This window comes from Trichechus manatus, unplaced genomic scaffold, assembly GCF_000243295.1.
Source record: "Trichechus manatus latirostris isolate Lorelei unplaced genomic scaffold, TriManLat1.0 scaffold00076, whole genome shotgun sequence".
NCBI classification, from domain to species: Eukaryota; Metazoa; Chordata; class Mammalia; order Sirenia; family Trichechidae; genus Trichechus; species Trichechus manatus.
In genome coordinates this window covers 11121336-11141019 of record NW_004444012.1, presented here as the reverse complement: position 1 = coordinate 11141019, position 19684 = coordinate 11121336, and the positions used below count along the sequence as shown (strand labels likewise).

General features: G+C 40.7%; 1 protein-coding gene across 3 annotated transcripts in view; it reads left to right on the top strand.

Moving 5' to 3' along the window:
- The window catches only part of TTBK2 (tau tubulin kinase 2), a 201838-nt gene that overhangs the window by 99630 nt on the left and 82524 nt on the right, over window positions 1-19684 (top strand). The window lies entirely within an intron of this gene.

The following is a 19684-nucleotide window of genomic DNA, read 5'->3' as shown; positions in this document are numbered from 1 at the left end:
GACTCTTATTTCTCTAGGATATATTCCTAGGAGTGGGATTGCTGGATCGAATGGTATGTCTATTTCTAGTTTTCTGAGGAAACGCCATATCATTTTCCAGAGGCTGGAAGAGTTTTAAGGGCCTAATAGTAAAAGCCTAGATTGCCTTGGAGAGACTGTTGGTAGAATTGTGGACTTCAAAGGCAACTCAGGTGAGGGCTCAGAAGGAAGTGAGGAGAGCTATAGAGAAACTCTCTCTCTTCTTAGAGAATACATATGGCGCCAGCAAGAGACTGTTGCTAGAAATGTGGACATTAAATGTGCTTCTGTGAGGTTTTAAAAGGAATGATGAACATGTGATTGGACAATGGAGGAAGGGTGGTGCTTTCTATGCAGTAGCAAATAGCTTGTCTGAATTATGTTCAAATGTTTGGTGGAAGGTAGAACTTGTAAGTGATGAACTTGGATATCTGGCTGATGAGATTTCTAAACAAGACCTCAAACAGGCTGCATGGTTTCTCCTTGCCGCTTATCGTAAAATGTGAGAGGAAAGACATGGGCTTGAAAATGAGCTGTGCAAAATGAAAACAGCTTAAAGATTTGGAAAATTCTGTATACAAACTAAGGACACATGTCCTAAAATGTTCGCCAAGGACGTGGCTACACAATCTTTTGTTAAAGAGATTAAGCCTCTGGCTGATGAATCCAGCGAGCTGCCACAGCAGAAAACCCATCAGCTTAGACTGAAGGGGACAGAAAAAGAATGAGAGAAAAGAACTCTGTCTGCCTCTTGGAATTCTACAGGCAGGAAACAGGCCAAAGGAGTTACACGTATTGTCCTCCAAGAAAAGAAAAGGACCATCCCTGGAATAGCTCAGAGATCAGCAGAACTGTTGGCAAGAGCATGGGAAGCAGGGCCTTCTTGGTTTCAAAAGGCATGGCCACAGTCTCCTGGATCTCAAAGGGTAGGTCCACAGCCTCCTAGGTTTCAAAGAGTTGGATCTTCGCCAGTTTGGTTCCAGAGTATGGGACTGTCATTAAGGTATGCTAGGGGGATGAGGTTGCCATGCCCAAGGGGCAGAAGAACAGGGCCTGCCGGGGCCAAGGGGGTAGGATCGCCACTCAGATGGATTAGGAGAATGGTGCGCCTGAAACTGAGGGAGCAGTTGCCATTCCAGTGGGCCTGGAAGGCAGAGCTGAAGCTCAGGACCAAGGGGCCTCCACTCAGAATCCGGAGAGTGTGGCCAACATCCAGAGTCTGGAGGGCAGGGCCATTGTGTAAATGGTCTTAGAGAACAGAGGATTATTTTCAAACCTTGAGAGCTGATGTAATGTGTTCACTGACTTACTTGGTGCCTGTTATCCCGTCTTTCCCTCCAATTTCTTGTGAAAATGTCTAGCTTGTGTCTGTTCCACACTGTACTTTGGAAGCAGATAACTTGTATTCTAGATTTTGCAGATGAGGAGAAATTTTTGGATTTTGGACCTGGAGTTGGTTTAAGACTTTTGCTGTGATATGATGGGGTGATATGATATGATATGATATTGCTATGATATGATGGGGTGATATGATATGATGTGAATTTTGGGGGCCAAAGGGTGGAATGTCATAGATTAAATCATGTCCCCCAAAAACATGTGTCAGCTTGTCTAGGCCAGTATTGTGTGATTGTCTACTATTTTGTCATCTGATGGGATTTTCCTATGTGTTGTAAATCCTGTCTCTATGATGTTAATACGGTAGGATTAGCAGCAGTTATGTTAACGAGGCGGGACTCAATCTACAAGATTGGATTGTGTCTTAAGCCAGTCTCTTTTGAGATATAAAAGAGAGCAATGAGTAGAGAGAGAGGGGGACCTCATACCACCAAGAAAGAAGCACTGGCAGCATAGTACATCCTTTGGACCGGGAGTCCCTGCACTGAGAAGCTACTTGACCAGGGGAAGATTGATGGCAAGAACCTTCCCCCAGAGCCGACAGAGAGAGAAAGCCTTCCCCGGGTGCTGGCACCCTGAATTTGAACTTCTAGCCTTCTAGACTGTGAGAGAATAAAAGTCTCTTTGTTAAAGCCATCCACTTGTGGTATTTCTATTACAGCAGCACTAAATAACTAAGACAAGTAGGTTTGTTAACTTTCTTAGTGATTACCTTGAAATTTCCCCTTATCTTCCTAAGTTTGAACCAATCTTTTATGACTTGATATCACCTTGACTTCCTCTCCCTGTGAAAGTTCTACACTTAAACTGTGTACTTCGTCTTTTATTTCTCAGACTTTGTCGTCACTTACAGATTGACATCTGTAATTCTCTGTTTTAAGTCTTGTAGTTTTGTTTTATCCTTGAGAGTTCACTACCTAGACTGGTATCTGGCTAATACTGGCCTATGTCCTAGATTCAGGTTGTTGTCTGATGTTGTTGGTTCTCTACCCGAAGGACTCACTTTAATAATTATTGCAAGTTTGTTTTGGTTTTTACAAATTCCCTTAATTTCTGTTTACCTATAAATGTCCTAATTTCACCGTCATGTTTGAGGGAGTGTTTTCTAGGACATATTATTCTTGGTTGGTGTCTTAGTCATCTAGTGCTGCCATAACAGAAACACCGCAAGTGGACGGTTTTAACGAAGAGAAGTTTATTTCCTCACAATCAAAGTAGGCTAAAAGTCCAAATTCAGGATGTCAGCTCCAGGAGAAGGCTTTTTCTCTCTTTTGGCCTTCTTGTTTTCTGTGTTCCCCCGGACTAGGAGCATCTCTGCCCAGGGACCCCGGTCCAAAGGACGCGCTCTGCTCCCGGCACTGCTTTCTTGATGGTATGAGGTCCCCCTGTCTCACTGCTCACTTCTGTCTTTTATATCTCAAGAGATTGCCTCAGGACACAATCCAGTCTTGTAGATCAGGTCCTGCCTTACTAACACAACTGCCACCCATCCTCCCTCATTAACATCACAGAGGCAGGTTTACAACATACAGGAAAATGACACAGTACCAGGAATCATGGCCTAGCCAAATTGATACACACATTTTTTGGGGGACATAATTCAAACCATGACAGTTGGCATTTTTTTTCTTTCAGTGTTGTATATGTTATCCCATTTCCTTCTCGCCTGCGTGGTTTCTGCTGAGTAATCAGAGTTTAGTCTTATTGTTTCCACTTTGTGTATGACTTTTTGTTTTTCTCAAGCTGCTATCAGGATTCTTTCTTTGTCTTTGGTTTTGGTGAGCGTGATTATGATATGTCGTGGTGACTTTCTTTTGGTGTCTGTTGTATATAGGGTTCGTTAAGCTTCTTGTATGGTCAGCTTTTCATCTTTCATGATATTGGGAAGTTTTCCATCAGCAAGTCTTCAATGATCCTCTCTGTGTTTTCCATTTTCTCCCCTTGTTCTAGAACTCTGGTCATGCACATATTTTTGCTCTTGATTGTATCCCACATAGTTCTTATGTTTTCTTCATACTTTTGTCTGATTTTTCCTAAAACAAAATGGCATCCATGGATTTGTCTTCAACTTCACTGATTCTGTCTTCCATTGTTTCAAATTTGCTCCTAAAATTTTCCATTGTATTCTTTGTTTCTGAAATTTTGTTATTTGTCTTTTGGATTTCTAACTGCTGTTTTTGTATGATTTTTAATTGTTTATTTTAACATTTTGTTCTTGTATTATTTTTCTGAATTTTTCTGTTTGTCTGTGTTCTGCTTGATTTTGCCTGTTTTAGTTGGTTTTGTCTGTTTTCTCCGTGATTTTGTCTGTGTTTTCCTTGATCTCTTTCCCAATCTCTTGGAGAGCATTGAATATTAGACTTTTGAATTCCCTTTCAGGTAGTTACAGTGCCTTTTCTACTTCTAGAAGGTCATCTGGTGCTTCATTTTGGTGACTTACTGCAGACAGCTTGTCTTTTTTTTTTATATGTTTTGATATTGCCTGCTGTCTCAGAGACATTCAGGTATTGTCTCCTTTGTTTATTGATTTATTAGGTTTGTTGGATTCATCCTGGTTTTTTGTTTTGTTTCATTATGTCTGGGTGGGCAGGCTGAGCATGCTTTGTTGTTTTCTCGTTTGTGGGCACAGTAGTTCTCACCACTTTGTCTGGGTGTAACAGGCCAGTCACTCAACTATGGTGCAGCAGGGCAGTCCAGCAGGGAAGGAAGGGGCGGAGGTGGGTTGTTTGCAACGTGAACCAGTCCAGGACCGAGGGCTGGAGTGGGGCCCATGGCAGGGTGAGACGGTTCCCCTCAGGGTTGCAGAGCATGGCAATGCAGGGCCCAAGCTGGTGGGGAGGGGTCTGGGGGTCTGGGCTGGTTCCCCTTGAGGTTGTGGGGTGCAGTGAGACAGGGCCCAAGCCAGCAGGGAGAGGCCTGGGGGTCCGGGCTGGTTCCCATCGGAGCCATGGGATGCGACGAGGCAAGGCACAAGCTGGTGGGGAAGGATCCAGGGGTCCAAGCCAGTTCTCCTTGGGGCCACAGGGCCTGACGAGGCAGGCCAGAGCTGGCTGGGATGGATCTGGGGATCTGGGCCAGTTGCCCTCGGGCCTGTGAGGCATGGGAAGATGGGGGCCAAGCCAGCCAGGAGGTATCTGGGGGTCCAGGCTAGTTGCCTTCACAACCGCAGGGCGTGACAAGGTGGTGGCCAAGCCGGCTGGGAAGGACCTGGTAGTCCGGGATGGTTGCCCTCAGGACCGTGGGGTGTAGGAAGACCGAGCTGGCCAGAAGCGGCTGGTTGCCCTTGGGGCTGCAGGGTCTGTCAAGGCGGGGGCTGAGCCAGCTGGAAGAGGTCTGGGGGTGCTGACCAGTGCCCCTCGGGGTGGAGTGATGCAGTTATGTGAGGGCATAGCCAGCTGGGAAGGGCCTGGGTATCCAGCTGGCTGGGCTGAGGAGAGAGGCAGGAGGAGGGGTGAAGGCAGGGGCAGAGGGGGCTAGATGGAGAAGGACAATAGGGTGAGTTAGTATTGTGGTTCCCACCAGTTGGGGCTGCCAGGATGGGGCATTTCTTGCCGCTGTTCACCGGAGGGATGGGGATTGTAGGAGTGTGCTCCTGTGGTTACCGGTTGAGAGAGTCTGGGCTCCTCTTTGAGTTGCAGCCAGCAAATGTGGTCTTACTTAGCCCCAGGTGTGTCTGTGCCGTACCTCTGTCTCCTTTTGGGAATTCCATGAAAGTGCCTTTCTGCGTGCGGGGTTGTCGGCTTTATTCCAAGATGGCCACACTGAGTCATGCAATTTAGTCGAAAACCTCCACTCCACATCTCTACTTCTTCGCTGTTTTTTATTAGTTTCTTCTTCTAACTGGCTTCCGATTTAACAGTTTATCCCTTCATTTAACTTTTATGGTTCCAGGATTGACGTCTGTATCTGTTTTACTTGGTTTTTTGGCTCTTTTTTGACAGTGGGTTGGCTTAGTGCATCTGACTGGCCCGCCATCTTGGCTCTGCCCCTGATATTGTTATTAATGTTTAATACTGTGATGTAGACTACCACGACCTGCCTTAGTTTTAGGCTTTAGAATGGAAAGCAAGAATAATAGCTGACCATCTGAAACTATAAGAGCAAGGAGATTCATAAAGTTATACACATTTAGTTTGGAGCACAGCAGATCTGTTCCTTTAAAAAAAAGACTTTGGGCAGTTAGAGAAGGGTTTATCATTACTTCCCTTAAACTTGTTGCCATCGAGTCAATTCCGACTCATAGCGACCCTATAGGACAGAGTAGAACTGCCCTATAGGGTTTCCAAGGAGTGCCTGGTGGATTCAAACTGCCAGCCTTTTGGTTAGCAGCCATAGGTCTTAACCACCACACCACCACGGTTTCCAACAAACCTTATGGGGTAGTTTTACTCTGTCATATAGGGTCGCTATGAGTCAGAATCGACTCGATGGCAGTGGGTTTTTACTTGCCTTAGGTGACTGAAATTCCTTTTTATATTACAGCTAAAATCTATGTCTAACTGGGCAAAGTGCTATCTTGCATGTTGTCTTAGTCATCTAGTGCTGCTCTAACAGAAATACCACAAGTGGATGGCTTTAACAAAGAAATTTATTTTCTCACAGTCTAGTAGGCTGGAAGTCTGAATTCAGGGCAGAAGCTCCAGAGGAAGGCTTTCTCTCTCTGTCGGTTCTGGAGGAAGGTCCCTGGCATCAGTCTTCCCTTGGTCTGGGAGCATCTCAGCACAGGAACCTCAGGTCCAAAGGACGTGCTCTACTCCTGGCACTGCTTTCTTGGTGGTATGAGGTCCCCCTGTTTCTCTGCTCGCTTCTCTCTTTTATATCTCAAAAGAGATCAGCTTAAGACACTGTCTAATCTTGTAGATTTCATCAGTATAACTGCTGCTAATCCATCTTATTACATCATAGTGATAGGATTTACAACACATAGGGAAATCATGTCCGATGACAATATGGTAGACAATCGTACAATACTAGGAATCATGACCTAGCCGAGTTGACATATATTTTTGGGGCATGCAATTCAATCCATGACACGTATAATACCTATATTATCTATATATGTCTGTCTGTCTATCTGAATTAAGGCCACTTCTTATTGTCTTTTTTGAGTGGAGATCATTTGTCTTTTGACAAAGAGGTTGGTGGCAGACCGCAAGGATTCCCTGTTGGGTTAGAGTGCACAAAAGCTAGAAAATTCAGAACAAACATTAATGGTGGCATTTTGAGTGGTTACTGAAGACCTTGTTTATATGTTCAGGATTCTTTTTGTCTTTTAGAGGATTCCTTTAACATAAGATAAACATAAGCAGAAAAGTTAAAATTGGTTTGTTGATATCTTTCCATCCTGTTTGTATTTTCTTGTGATCAATAACTTATGACTCACAGTGTTTAGTGCTACCTTGCTGACTACTCTTCTTTCCCCAGTTCCGTATGTGCACCATTCTATTGCTTTTAATTTTCCACAGGGAACTCTTATTTTAATTGTCTTGTTCCCTCACCCCTACCTACTAGGACCTTGCTAGTGACTAGAGTGGTAATACCTGAAAATCTGATTTGTCCTGAGTATTAAATGGTTGCTATTACTGCCTATGGAGCCCTGGTGGCACAGTGGTTAAGAGCTTGGCTGCTAACCAAAAGGTTGGCAGTTCGAATCCACCAGCTGCTCCTTGGAAGCCCTATGGGGCAGTTCTGTTCTGTCCTGTAGGGTCGCCGTGAGTCAGAACTGACTCGATGGTACCTAACAACAACAACAACAACATTACTGCCTACAGAGATATTTAGATTTTAAGAGGGATATTTGATTTAAGGGGATGACATCGAAGGGGTATTTTAAGTAAGGAAAATAATGTAAGCAGAAAAGAAAAACAGGACTGTGCATAGCATTTGAGAGGGTGAAAAAAGAGGGACACACCTGGTTGGAGTGTATAATTCACATTGAGGAACTGAAGGAGATGAGGTTTGATACGTAATGCAAGATGAATCTTGAATTCCAGGATTACCATTTTAGTCTTGTTTCTTCGTGCATTATAGTCTATAGTTCCTTTTTTTGTTATTTTTTTTATTGTGTTTTAAGTGAAAGTTTACAATCTAAGTTAGTTTCTCATACAAAAATTTATACACACATTGTTATGTGACCCTGGTTGCTTTCCCTTTACTGTGACGGCACAGTCCTCCTTTCCACCCCTTATTTCCCATGTCCATTCAACCAGCTCTTAACCCTCTCTGCCTTCTCACCTCACGTCTGGACAGAAGCTGCCCGTTTAGTCTCATGTATCTACTTGAGCTAAGAAGCACACTCTTCACAAGTATCATCTTATGTCCCACAGTCCAGTCCAATCTTTGTCTGAAGAGTTGGCCTCGGAAATTGTTTTAGTTCTGGGTTGATAGAGACTCCGGGGGCCATGCTTTCCAGGGTCCCTCCAGTGTCAGCCACACCATTAAGTCTGGTCTTTTTACTAGAATTGGAGTTCTGTACCCCACCTTTCTCCTGCTCTGTCAGGGACTCTCTGTTGTGTTCCCTGTCAGGGCGGTCATTGGTGGTAGCCAGGCACCATCTAGTTCTTTTGGTCTCAGTCTAATGAAGTCTCTAGTTTATGTGGCCTTTTCTGTCTCTTGGGCTAATACTTTCCTTGCCTTTGGTGTTCTTCATCCTCCTTTACTCCAGGTGAGTTGGGACCAGTTGATGCATCTTAGATGGCCGCTTGCAAGCTTTTAAGACACCAGACGCCACTCACCAAAGGGGGTGTTTTTCGATCCACGCAGTAGGTCAGACGCATGTGCTGTTTTTCGATCCACGCAGTAGGTCAGACGCATGTGCTGTTTTTCGATCCACGCAGTAGGTCAGACGCATGTGCTGTTTTTTGATCCACGCAGTAGGTCAGACACGTGTGCTGTTTTTCGATCCATGCAGTAGGTCAGACGCATGTGCTGTCTTTTGCCAGTTGAGCGTCGCTTTTCCCTGGTTCTGGAGGCCTGAGTGGACTCTCTGCCGCTCGGCTTCTCCCGATGTGGAAAACGCCTCCCGAGCGCCACTGCTTGCCTCACCACGCACACCAGCCGATGCGGCCTGAAGGGTGCCGGCTCCCACCGGTTCAGGTCTGGCAACTCCTTGCTGCTTCCAAACTGTCTCTCCCTCCCGCTGTCACTCAGTTGAGTTCCTCAACTTTGCCTTTGATGTTCAGGGCTCCTAGATTTGTCATGTATAATCGATTCACCTGTTTTTTCAAGTCTTTGTTGTAAGAGGGGCTAGAGGAAGCGTCTGAGTACTCTGCCGTCTTGGCCCTGCCTCTTAGTCTATGGTTTTTTTGAATAGGCAAATGACATGATGAAAATAGTATTTTAGGGAGATTATCCTGTGACTAATGTGTGGGTGATGTTATTATAATGGGACGTGTTTGGCCTGGTCTAGTGAAGTGTAGTGAGATTTACAGAATGAATGGAGTCTGAGAGAGGCATATGCCAGGAGAGCCTGGTCAATAGAAAACAGGTTGTAGCCTATTAGAGCAGTTAGCATCAGGGAAGTCCAATTGGATGTTTATAAGAGACAGGTGAAGTACAAGTCAAAGCAAGTTGGCACCTGTCATTTTAGGGTGGACTCCAAGCACTGTATGGGGGAACAGTGGAAGTGGAGAAGAGGAGAGAATGGCCTTAGCCCTTGAAGATTGAATTTACCAACCCTTACTTTCCTTCCTGCCTTATGTCCTTCTTTCCTTTGTAGGCACCTGGTAAACTTGAACCTCTGTGCTCAGGGATACAATTAAAGTATGATCTTTGTCCTCAGGGATTCACAATTAAGTCAGACTGACATAGAATGAATAATGACATTGCAGAATAAGTTATAAAGGAAATGTATAAAACATCCCATGGGAGAATTGAGAAGGGAACAAAAGCATCTTCAGTCCTTGGAAACTAAGAAGAAGCTCTGTTGCTAAAACAAAAGAATTAGGTCGGGACAAGAGGTGAATGGATGCTAATGTTCAGAGTATTGTGCTGGATGAAGCTGCAATATCCTTCCTGCCAAATATCAGGGTTGATCCCAGAGAGTGAGGTGGGCTTGAGTCTTCAGGCGAGAATTAAGTGGCACCTGTAGCAGCAGGGAACTAGTGAGGGCCGTAAAGTGTTTGGAGAACATATAGGCAAAGGACTCCAGTCAGATGATCTAACTGTGAGATAGTGATGTCCTAGGTCAAGGTAGTCAGTCACAGGAGTGGACAGAGAATGGATTAGCATAGGATAAGAACTGACAGTTCACAAAAAGGAAATCTAAATGATTAATAAACGTGAAAAAATTTGTAATCTCACTAGTAATTAGCAAAATGTAAATTATAGCAAGACACCATTTCACACCCATCAGACTGACAAAAATAAAAAACTCTGACAATACCAAGGGTTGGTAAGGATATATAGAAATGGCAACTCCCTCATGTCCTGCTAGTAGAAGTATAAATCAGTACAACTACTCTGGAAAGCAGTTTGTACCTATCATATAATGATGATGATGATGGTTTTAGCTGCGGTCGAGTTGACTCCGAGTTGTAACGACCTATTGTACAACAGAATGAAACATTGCCCAGTCCTGCATCATCCTCACAATTGCCAGCATGTTTGAGTCCATCATTGTGGCTGTTGTGCCAGCCCCTTTCACCAAGGTCTCCCACACTCTCGTTGGCCCTCTACTTCACCAAACATGATGTCCTCTTCTAACAATTGTTCCCTCCCGATGATGTGTCCAAAACAAGCAAGTTGGACAGTGTTCTATTGTGATTCATAAGGTTTTCCTTGTCTAATTTTCAGAAGTAGATTGCCAGGTCTTTCTTCCTACTCTGTCTTAGTCTGGAAGCCTCACTGAAACCTGTCCACCATGGGTGACCCTAGTTGTATTTGAAATACTGGTGGCATAGCCTCTAGCATCATAGCAACATGCAAACCACCAAATACAACAAACTGGTGATGGGACGATGATGATAGCAACCACTATTTGACATTCTCTCTATGCCAGGCATTGTTTTAAATATTTCCTTATATTACTTGATTTAATTCTTACCTCAACACTTTTTTCTATTTTATAGCTGTGGAAATTGAGCCTGAGAGATTAAATAATTTGCCCAAGATCACAAAATGATAAATAGAGGACCTAAGATTTTAGCTCAGATCTGTCTCATTCCAAAACTGTTGCTCATAATTGCTAAGCTTTGATGATAATAATAGGAAGTGTATATTGAGCACTCACTATGTGCCAGGTAGTATATTAAATATTAGATAACCTTAACTAATTTCACGTGCACAGTAACCCTTTGAGGTAAATGTTATTGTTACTCCACATGTAATATGTAGAGATTAAGTAACAAGCCAGCAAGCAGAAGAGCAGATATTTAACTCCAGCAGTCATGAGCCCCTGTACTTTTCCTCCACACTAAACTAAAAGATCCAGAGGTAGAATGGGCTTCAGGCATATTTTGACCTCTTTTTTTTTTCTGTGATTGTCTCTTCCATGTTGTAGACTTTATCCTCACTCTGGTTTACTTCATGGTTGAGAGATGGTTGCCAACAGCAATGAGAAGGAAGCTATATCCTTTCTCTTTTAACGCAGTATCTCTTCCCATAATTATCATTAAAAAGTTTTGAGTTTTACTCTGATTAGAACTTTTCTGAACCAGTTACACTTGCCAGAGAAATGCCATGCGTTGATTACCTTAGGTCTCAAATATCTAGGTTTCTTTCCACCATCAAACGGATCTCTGTGACAAAATAGAAATTTCTAGATCACTCTGATTGGCTTAGCGCAATTAGCACTCAACTCTTGACCTGGGAATGTATCAAGCCCACTGAGACAGCAGATACACAGTTGAGGAGGAGGCCCACAAGGGAAATTTGGGTGCTGTTAGTAAGGGGATGAAAACTGGATAGTTAATCAAGAAAATGCTTTGTAAATATGTTATCTCATGTAATTCTCGTAATAACTCTGCTGAGGAAATTGAGGTTTGCTCAAGATGCCATAACTGTTAAGTGGCAAAACTGAGATTTGACTCTAAGCCAATGCATTTCTTTTCATCATTCTTGTGTCATCTTCAAAGAAAAATAATAGGTTATCCTGCATGGGATATAGCATTAATCACCCTGCTTTCTAAGATTCCAAAGTGATTATCTACAGATTGCTTAATTAAACCTTAATCATCACAACATACCAAATTTATGGGATAAAGCAGTGCTTAGAGGGAAAGTTATAGTAATAAATGCCTATATTAAAAAGGAAGAAGGATCTCGAATCAGTAACCTAATCTTCCACGTTAGGACGCTAAAGAAGAGCAAACTAAACCTAAAGTAAACATAAAGAAGGAAATAACAAAGATTAGAATGGAAATTAATTAAATAGAAAATAGAAAAGCAGAGAAAATCCACAAAACCAAAAGTTGGTTCTTTGAAAAGATCAACAGAATTGTCAAACCTTTAGCTAGACTGACCAAGAAAAGACAAGACTCGAAGTATTAAAATTAGGATTGAAAGAGGAGATATTACTACTGACCTTATAGAAATAAAAAGGATTATTATAAGGGAATACTATGGCAACAAGTTAAATAGATGAGATGAAACAGACAAATTCCTACAAAGACACAAACTACCAAAACCAACTCAAGAAGAAATACAAAATCTGAATAGACCTAAATAGGTAGAGAGATTGAATTAGTGATAAAAGCAAAACAAAAAACAAACAGAGACAACAACAACAATATTACTGCTCCACAGAGGAAAGCTCAGATGGCTTTACTGGTGAATTCTACCAAACCTTTAAAGAAGAATTAGTACGGATTCTTCACAAACTCTTCCAAAAATAGATGAGGAGCAAACATCTCCCAACTCGTTCTGTGAGGCCAATCAATAGTACCCTGATACCAAATCACACAAAGATGTCACAAGAAAACTACAGACCAATATTTCTTATGAATATGAATGCAAAAATCTTCAATAAAGTACTACCAAACAAAATCCAGTGACATGTGAAAAGGATTATACACCATGACTAGGTGGAGTTTATCCCAGGAATTTCAGGTTAGTTCAACCTCAAAAATCAATTAATGTAATATACCATATCAGTAGAATTAAGGACAAACACCAAGTGATCATGTCGACAGAAACAGAAAAACCATTTAACACTTTTTCAGATTAAAACACTCAACAAGCTGGGAAACACTCAACAGCCTGATAAAGAACATCTATGAAAACCTCACAGCTAGCATGGTAAAAGACTGAATGCTTTGTGCTTAAGATTTGTTTCAGAACAATTTGTTTCAAAACCCAGCTGGTTTATTTACAAACATCGACAAGCTGATTCTGAAATTCATATGGAATTGTAAGGGACCCAGAATAGCCAAAACATCCTTGAAAAAGAAGAAAAAACTTGGAGGACTAACACTTCCCAATTCCAAAACTTCCTACAGAGGTAGAGTAATTAAGTTACTGTGGTACTGTCATAAGATAGAAATATAGATCAATGGAATAGAATTGAGAGTCCAGAAATAAATTTGTATGTCTGTAGTCATTTGGGAGCCCTGGTGGCACAGAGTTAAGAACTTGGCTGCTAACCAAAACGTCGGCAGTTTGAACCCACCAGCCACTCCTTGGAAACCCTATGGAGCAGTTCTACTCTATCCTATAGGGTCGCTATGACTCAGAATCGACTTAGTGGCAATGGGCAATGGCAACGGGTATAGTCAGCTGATGTTTGACAAGGGTACTAAGACAATTCAGTGGCGGGAAAGAATAGTCTTTTCAACAAATGACTCTGGGACAACAGGATATTCACATGCAGAAGAATGAAGTTGGACCCCTGGCTTACACCGTATACAAAATTAACTCAAAATAGTTCAAAGAACCTAAAGTAAGAGCTAAAATTATAAAACTCTTAGAAGAAAACACAGGCATAAGTCATGGTGACTTTGAATTAGGCAGTGGTTTCTTAGATACGATACCTAAAACACAGCCACAACAACAACAAATAGATAAGCTGAACTTCATGAAAAGTAGAAAGTTTTGTGCTTCAGAGAACACCATCAAGAAAATGAAAAGACAGCCCGCACAATGGGAGAAAAATTTTGCAAATGATATATCTGATAAGTGACTTTATCAAGAATATACATGAGGAACTCTTAGAATTCAATAATTAAGATGTACATAACCCAATTTAAAGATGGGCAAAGGCTCTGAGAAGACATTTCTACAAAGAAGTTATACAAATGGCCAATAAGCACATGAAAAGATGCTCAACATAATTACTCTTCAGGGAAATACAAATCAAAACCACAGTGAGTACTGTTTCACACCCACTTGGATGGCTACTATAAAAGAAATAATAATAAGCATTGGGAGGATATGGAGAAATTGGAACCTTCATGCGTTGCTGGTGGGGATGTAAAATGGTGCAGCTGCTTTTTGAAGAGTATGATGATTCTTGAAAAGGTTAACTGTAGAGTTACCATAAACCAAACCAAACCCTTTGCCACTGAGACGATTCCAACTCATAGTGACCCTACAGGACAGAGTAAAACTGCCCCATAGGGCTCCAAGTAGCAACTGGTGGATTTGAACTGCTGACGTTTTGGTTAGCAGCTGAAATGCTTAACCACTGTGCCACCACGGCTTCTCGAGAGTTACCATATGATGTCCAGCTACCACCAATGACCGCCCTGACAGGGAGTACAACAGAGAGTCCCTGATGGAGCAGGAGAAAAGTGGGATGCAAAACTTCAAATTCTAGTAAAAAAGACCAGACTTAATGGTCTGACTGAGACTGGAGGAACCCCAGAAGACATGGCCCCCGGACTCTCTGTTAACCCAGAACTAAAACCATTCCCAAAGCCAACTCTTCAGACAAAGATTAGACTGGACTGTAAAACATAAAATGATACTCGTGAAGAGTGTGGTTCTTAGCTCAAGTAGATACATGAGACTAAATGGGCAGCTCCTATCCAGAGGTGAGATGAGAAGGCAGAGAGGGTCAGGAGCTGGTTCAAGACCCAGGAAATCAGGGGTGGAAAGGAGGAGTGTGCTGTCACAGTATAGGGAGAGCAACTGGGGTCATATAACAATGTGTGTATAAATTTTTGTATGAGAAACTAACTTAAGCCATAAACTCTCAGTTAAAACACACACACACACACACAGAGTTACCATATGGCCCAGCAATTCCACGCCTAGGTATATACCCAAGAAAATTGAAAGCATGTGTTCACTCAAAAACTTGTGAGTGTTCATAACAGCATTATTCATAATAAGGAAAAAGTGGAAACAATCCGAATGTCCATCAACTGATAAATGGATAAACAAAATGTGCTGTATCCATACAATGGAATATTATTCAACAATGAAAATAAATGAAATACTGATACATGCTACAACATAAACCTTGAAAACATATGCTAAGTGAAGAAGCCAGATACTAAAGATCACATATTGTACAATTCCATTTGTATGAAATTTCCAGAGTGTGCAAACCTATAGAGATAGAAAGTAAATTAGTGGTTTCATAGGGCTGAGGAAGTATGAGGTTTATTTTGGGGCTGACGAAATTGTTCCAAAATTGTGTTGATAATTTACAACTTTGTGAATATACTAAAAACCACTGAATTGTACATTTTAAGTGGGTGAATTGTGTGGTATGTTAATATCTCAATAAAGCTATAATGAAAAACTTACTCATTTTTTCTTCATTCACTCAGTACCTTTTTATGGAACACTTGCTGTGTGTCCTTTGCAGAGTTGGGTAGAAGAGATGCTTGATCCCTGTACCTGGAATGCTTACAGTCTGAGGGGGACGGGGAGGTCAAATAAGCAAACACGTTATAATCTAAAGATGCTGAAATTAAGTTTATGTATCTATTATATTCTTGTGCCTTTATGTGCAATTGTATGTGACAAGAGACTATAGGAATTAATAGCGATAAAATGAGGGTTGATCTGAGTTTGGGCATCATTTCTGTACAGGATCGCCCTGCTCTAGGGTGACATTGAGACTATTTAGGTGTCTTCTGTGCTGGGAATTCCTAAAAGTTTATAATATGGTTTATCCAGGGACTTAGAGTTGCTCCTATAGTATTTCTAAATCTCTTCTCTAGTCTCATCATACACAAAGGCAAATAACACTGCTTTCGTCAATGGAGAGTCATGATCAGCCCTAGTGGCATATAGTGTAGGACTGTTGTTTATCAACTAGATATGACCTGATAGCTTAATATACCATCAAAATTGCTATCTTTCTGGTATTGCAATTTTACTTAGGACTGTTATCTGAATGACAGTCTGTTAGGTCCCAATATACACTTGGCAGCCTGATTCTCTGTTGTTCCTTTTCTCCACAACAATTATTTTGAATTATTAACATTCTCCTCAAGCATGACCCTCCTTGATCCTCTCATTTTTACAGATTGTTTTACTTCATTCTTCACAGGAAATACAGAAGTCATAAGGTGTAAAATTCCTTCAGCTTTCAGTTTCCTTCTAAGGCTCCTTCATTAGTTCCTTTTTATTTGCCTGCCATGTTGGTGTTCCCTAGAGTTCTGGCATAGGCCTTATTCTCTAAAACTACACGTCTTCTCTGGGCAGTCAACTTTTACCTCCACTGACAATATCAAATCTGTTACCTTCTATAGTCGGCCTCTCTGTTAAACTTCACACCTAAATGTCTAATGCTGTAGATAAATCAGTGTAAAATTCCCAAACTGAAATTATCCACTTGCATCTACCGTAACTGTTGTCTTCGTTTACATTAATGCAGTCCACCTTGTCAACTAAGCTTAAACTAAGGTCCTTTCTTCATTTTCCCCCCTTTCTATTCTCCATAATCTGTCTATTCTGTTTCTTGAAGTTTATTTGAAGTCGTTCTTCTTTAAATTCTCACTCCCCATGCTTTGGAGCTTCCTCATCTTTTATCTGGACTATTTTATTAACCTTCTGATTGATCCCCCTGCCTCTCATCTCTCTCACCTTCAGTTAATCAGTATCTGATGGTGAACAGAATTACTTTTCTAAAACATAGGCCAGGTCATCTAGCTCTCATGCTTGAAAACCTTTGACTCCCTATTGTCTAATTATGAGTCAAATCTGATGTCCCTATTAGTATACAAGGCTTTTGCCTACTTGTTTCATTATGCTTTCCACCTTAGCCCACCTTAACCCTTATCCAACCCTCTAGGCTATGAACTCTATAATCATCTTTAATACATGCTTAGATCCTTCATGCTTTTGTAGGTATCCTTCTCTCAGAATGCTTTTATTTTATAAATTTAAAATCTAGTATTTTAACTCTAATATGAAATCTCATGACCCCAAATTTTGAATTCTTCTATTTATTCATAGCAGTTTTTCCATAATATTATTGTGCTCATTATGCTGTATTAAATTTCTTGTTTACGTATCTGGGCTGTGAACTCCTTGAGGGCATGTATCTTATTTAATTCATCTTTTTTCTGAACATTTTATTGTGTTTAAGTTGAAAATTTACATAGCAAATTAGTTTCCCATTCAAGTCTTGGCGGTTCCAGCAATCTTTATCAATCTAGTTAAGTCTGCTCTTTTTTATGAATTTGAGTTTTGTTCTATATTTTTATCCCATTTTAACAGGGACCTTCTATTGTGTCCCTGGTCAGAGTGGTCCGTAGTGGTAGCCAGGCACCATCTAGTTCTTCTGGTCTCAGGCTGGAGGAGGCTGTGATTTGTGGGGGCCATTAGTCCTATGGACTAATTACTTCTTTGAGTCTTTGGTTTCCTTCACTCTCCCTTGCTCCAGATGAGAAGACACCAAACTAGGATATAGAACATTATCTTTATGAACTACGTTATGCCAGTGGACCTAGATGTCCCCCAAGACTATGGTCCTTAGCCTTCAAGCCCAGTAACTCGGTCCCATGAGGTGTTTGGACATGTCTAAGAAGTTTCTGTAACTGCGCCCCCCATGTGCTGTATTGCAAGTGTGAATATGTATGTAGCACATACAGATTTGTATATGCAAATACCTACAACTATACCTGTATATGCATGCACATGTACTCCCATACACCTTCCCTTACCTATATAGCATATCTACCTATGTAACCACTCACAAATTTTTGGTTGTTATTACTGTTGTTGCAGAGTTGTATATGTTATAGCATTTACCGTAGTTGTCCTTTATTCTTGTGTACCTCTCGGTGTCTTCGTTTACCTTGGTCATGTTGTGCTGACTTCCCCCGTATTGTGTATTGCCTTTCCCGTCACCAGAATTAACATGTGTCTACTATCTAGTGAATGATTTCTCCCTCTTTCCCCCTCCCATCCCTGGTAACCATCAAAGAACTTTGCTTTCTTTGTGTAAACTTACTCTTGACTTTTTATAAAAGTGGTGTCATACAATCTTTGTCCTTCCGCGATTGACTTATTTCACTCAGCATAATGTCCTCCAGATTCATTCATATTATGTTTCATGGACTCATCGTTATTCTTTATCATTGCATAGTATTCCATTGTATTATGTACCACATTTTGTATTCCTAGTGCCTAGTTTAGTACTTAACACACAGTAGGTATCCTTGTCTAAGTTTTGTCACAGTCTTTATTTTCCTTTTAGTTTTAATACTTATTGACAAGGTGTTACTTGACTTTAGAATCTGTTTCAGTTATTTCTGGCATAATGGTTAAAAACAAAGGCTCTGGAGTCAAACTGCTCCATCATTTTCCAGCTTTGTGATCTTGGACAAAGTACTTAACCTCACTAAGCCTTCATTTTCACATCTGAAAGACAGGAAAAATAATAATATGTACATTATTAAGTGATAAGGATTAAATGTATGTAAAGGGCTTAATGGAGTCCCTGGGTGGTGCAAGTGGGTAAGCACTTGGCTGGTAATCAAAAGATCGGAGGTTTGAGCACCCAGAGGTGCCTTTGGAAAAAGTCCTGGTGATCTACTTCCAATATATCAGCCAATGAAAATCCTGTGGAGCACAGTTCTGTTCTGACATGAATTAGAATTGACTTGAACACAGCTGGCACAATATACTTGCATATTATGTGTGCATACTGTGCGTGTTGTATTAGCTATTATTATTTCTGTTCATTTGTTCATTCACAAATGTTGATTGAACCTTTGTGCCAGGAACTGCACTGGTCACCAGAACAAGGTAGATGAGGTCCTTGTACTCATGGAGTGATACTTTGGTTTGTACCAGTTGTTATAAAAGTTATGTTAATAATTGCTTTGTCTAAGTGATAGTAAAGTTACTATTCCAATTAAATTGTAATTTCCCCATGCTTCCAGAAATTTGTATATTTTTATTGAAATAACTTTATTAAGTAGTTTCATTGATTGCATATATTTAAAATATAAGAGCAGTAGTACACCATACTGTAAAATACAAGAACTCATTAAGCTCTTACCTAAAGCAATGAATATGTATTGGTGAATCCTGGAAAATTTGCTACTGACTTCGTTTTTTGATTACCTGGTAAAGACTCTACAGTTTACTTGATTTCTATCTTTTTTCTTTTTTTTTTTTTAAAAGGTGGTTTTAGTATCAGTAAGAGATTAATAGTATTGTGGTATAACTTATCATAAAGGTATTTTAAAAGGAACATTCCAACAGGAATTAAATCTAGTATGGTCTTTTGTTTTTAGATGGTTGAAATGTCTTTGTAATAAAGGTACTACATTTAAATGTTTATATGATAGGAAGGGGGAGTCTTGAAGAATGGATAATGAGAGGAAAACACTTCTTGAATAATTTTTTTATTGTTTCTATGAAGCAGAGGAAAAGAGTAAGTAGCTAATTGACCAGCATTTTATGCTTTCTTTCTTATTTCAATTTACTGGATGGCACATTTTGCAAATATATGTAAAATACATGTAGAGTGATTGTAATGCACTGTACAAATTGTGAATTATTGTTCCCATTGCACCTAATCTTGCTAGCTTCACCCTTGGGAATGAGAGAACAATGTAATAACCTAGATGCAAAGGAGTGTGGAATTATTAACTAAAATGAGTCTGAATTGTATTTATATTTGAAATCAGTCAGTGAATATACTTTTGTTGTGTGTTGCAATGTATTTCTCACCCATCTATCAAATCTTGACCCTCTAGCTCTTGGTCTGTCATTTTTTTTTCCTTTTACAGGCAAGCTTCTTCAAAGATTGTGTGCATTCATTGTCTCTTATTCCATTTAATCTTTAATCCATTATAGACTAACTTATGCCCCTTCCACTCTCTGGGGATGTCCTGATTGTTTATATTAATGAGCACTTCTC